Raw genomic sequence first — 3,047 nt, 5'->3', positions numbered from 1 at the left:
TTTTTTTTTTCACTTTTTTTCGGATAAAATTTAAAGGCCCCGGGCCCGCAGTGCCCCTTTTTTGAGCTACGCCCCTGCGGTAAATGTCCCAAAATTTAAAAACGGAGCAGGTTTTATTAAGGGTTCTTTTTAAATTTGCAGGGGAAACAAAAAAAATTTGTTTGGGGGAAAAAAGTTGATTTTCATTGCGAATTTCTAGGTTTTGGTTTTATTAATTGAGAAAATGTCTACATACGCGTACTGCTAAGCGGCAATTTTCATGCAAACATTTTCAGAGGGCGATGACTTTCAGAACATATTTTTTTCTTATATGTAATATAACATCTCTATATTTTTATATTTTTGGTAAGGAGACATGTTATAATAATGACTATATTAGGTTTTTATATCATTGAAATGCTCTAAAGTACTGCGAATGAGGTATACGGTTTCATTGTTTATTTGAAATAAAGAAGGAACTGAATTGGTATAGTGTAACCCAGAAGCGAAAACAACAATATTTTGTCTTGATGATTCGGTACAAGGAATTTTATTGCATGACTCCCTATATAAACCGCCAGTCCATAATGCTGTAGCTGATTCATACTTAATCACCAAATGTTGCTGAGTCAAGACTTGGAGAAATAATTAAGAAAATTTATTTGTGATTTCATGTAATAAAATACTTATTGAATGGCTTGCCGGTCAATAGTCAAAACTAATCATCGGCAAGCCATCAATAAGTGTATACCATTATTGTCCCTGTTCAAAGAGTCAAGTTATACGTTAAAATTAAAACATTAGATGTTTATATATTTATTGACAGTTGCAGTTAATTGCGTTTGTTGTCATTTCAATTTGCATGGACAAATTTCAGAATCTTCTCTTGAATTTCAGTTATATTGTTTTTCATAGTTGTGTTTCATTCTTACACAATGTGTCTCAATCATATCATGTCCATTCGATAAACCTTTCACTTTTAAAATAAGGACTCTTCATTTTTTTGTGGTGCAGTCATCGCCTCGCCCATTCTTATGGCTTAGGAACCTTGCCATCGTCTTTTAGGAAGTTCTAAACCTCGATCACATATTCCAGGACTTTAGGACAGTACTATCGTAGTTAAATATTGCCGGATTCGTAGCCTGAAACCTGCGACATCCGTGCCAGGAACCCGACGTTCTATCCTACACCACTCGGTTCTTACATCTACGAAGACCAGTACATAGCAACCGTGTTGCTACATTCATCAAGCACGAGTAGTTCTGCTTTCTGATTGTCTTCTGTGAAATAAGAAGAAAAGAAAAAAATATATATATGCAAGTGCCAAACGATACATTTTTCAAATATAGGCCTATATATTTTTGGTAATTAGACGAATCCTACATGTCAACTAAGCATGTAATATCTCAACAAATATTTATTATAAAATATGTGTTTTTAGTTTTTCCTTGTCAGATATTTTGGCATTTTGGCTTCTTTCTATGGGAAGCTTTAGTTTAGAAGTTAAAATGTCGGCTAAGCTATTCTAACCCGATGTTGCGGGCTGCATCGAGGAGGGAGACGGCACGATTCCTAATATGACACCAAAAATCCTGGAAGTTTCCTTGAAAACCTGCACACTCAAACCTAGAGGTGTCCTAAATAGATTAAACTAAATAGAAAAAGGTACAATGTTAAAGGACATTCTTAAAGAATTTAATTAAAGGGAAAAAAATAAAGGAAAATCATATTATAAGTAGAAACAAATGTTCATCTTTTCCTGTTGTTGGGTAAGATTCATCTACAGCAAGGGATTTTATGATTTCTTCATAGTTCCTTACAATCTCTAACAATTCTTCTGTCCAGAGGTGTTCATTTACTGGCTGATGAACTTTGTATTTCTAAGCTGATTTTGATGCATAGTACTCTTCTATGAGACGTTCGATCTTCCCCATCTTCCTAGAACAACAACAAATGCTCATTTTAGCAAAATAATGTCGTCTGTTATCTTTCTGAAGTGACAACGTCATGATTGTACCCAAAACTAGCCGACGTCATCATTGAAGTCCACACATTTCAATTATACTGAGTTGTCGTTCTTGGCTAAAAGACCATTTGTAACTTGTTTAAAATTTGATGCATACTTTACAAAAATAAATTCCAGCAATATAACGTCAATATTTTACTGCGGAACTAGCACTCAAAACTGAGACTGTCACTCTCATTCTGCCTAAACTGCGGAACGAATTCGGCAGGGTAGAAAAAACGTATAATATAGTGGTCCGATATTACTAAGGTCTGTAGGCCTAATATCTTACGGTTCTCACTTGGTCCTGTGTCAAATTTCATCAGTTTTCCCCCAAATTGAGGCTGTCATCTAGCCCTAAATACTGAAAGAATTCGGCAAAGCAGCACGTCTAATTGTAATTTACAAGCTAAATACATAGCTATTTTTTTGCAATTGAGAGAGAGAAAAAACTTGTGTCACAGTGGCCCGATATTAACAAGACCTGTACTATCGTGCGCGGTTCTCAATTTGTCCGGTTTTAAATTTCAAGAGTTTTTTCTTAATTGAGACCGTCATCCTGCTCTAACTACTAAATGAATTCGGCAGAGGAGCACATCTTATTGCAGTTCAAAAGCTATATAAATTATATACTGCAAGTGTGTGAGAAACACTTAAGTCACAGTGGCCCGATATCATTAAAACTTGTAATATCGTGAGTGGTTCTCACTTCGTAAGGTGAAAAAATCTCAAAACTGAGACCCCCCATTCTGCCTTAACTCAAGTCAAGTCAAGTAAATTTTATTTACAAAGTCGATGGTGCAATAACGATATACCATAAGCTCTTAAGAGCTTTTAAAACCGGCTTAAATAGCTGTACAACGGATAAGAAAAAGTAATGTATTTCAACATAAAGGGCATGATTAAACGTATTGAAATCCTAGCATTCGCTCGTTAAAATACAAGCAAGACGAGTTAAACAGTTGTAACTATGGTTAAAACATATCAAAGAGAACATGATATAACTATAGCACCCATGAGAGTGCTGAGTAAGAATAAGTTTAGAAAGCACTTCGGACATGGA

At 35.1% G+C, this 3,047-nt stretch overlaps 1 long non-coding RNA gene across 1 annotated transcript; it reads right to left on the bottom strand.

Moving 5' to 3' along the window:
• Positions 1–622: 622 nt before the first annotated feature.
• Positions 623–2,704, bottom strand: LOC123530008 (uncharacterized). The gene is made up of 2 exons (XR_006682245.2): positions 1,800–2,704; positions 623–1,259 (listed from the first exon to the last, which is right to left on the bottom strand). It is a non-coding gene; the product is annotated as an uncharacterized LOC123530008 (long non-coding RNA).
• Positions 2,705–3,047: the final 343 nt, after the last annotated feature.

The sequence above is a fragment of the Mercenaria mercenaria genome, chromosome 13 (assembly GCF_021730395.1).
Source record: "Mercenaria mercenaria strain notata chromosome 13, MADL_Memer_1, whole genome shotgun sequence".
NCBI lineage: Eukaryota > Metazoa > Mollusca > Bivalvia > Venerida > Veneridae > Mercenaria > Mercenaria mercenaria.
Note: the sequence above shows the minus strand (reverse complement) of the source record. Positions and strands in the feature narration are given on the sequence as shown.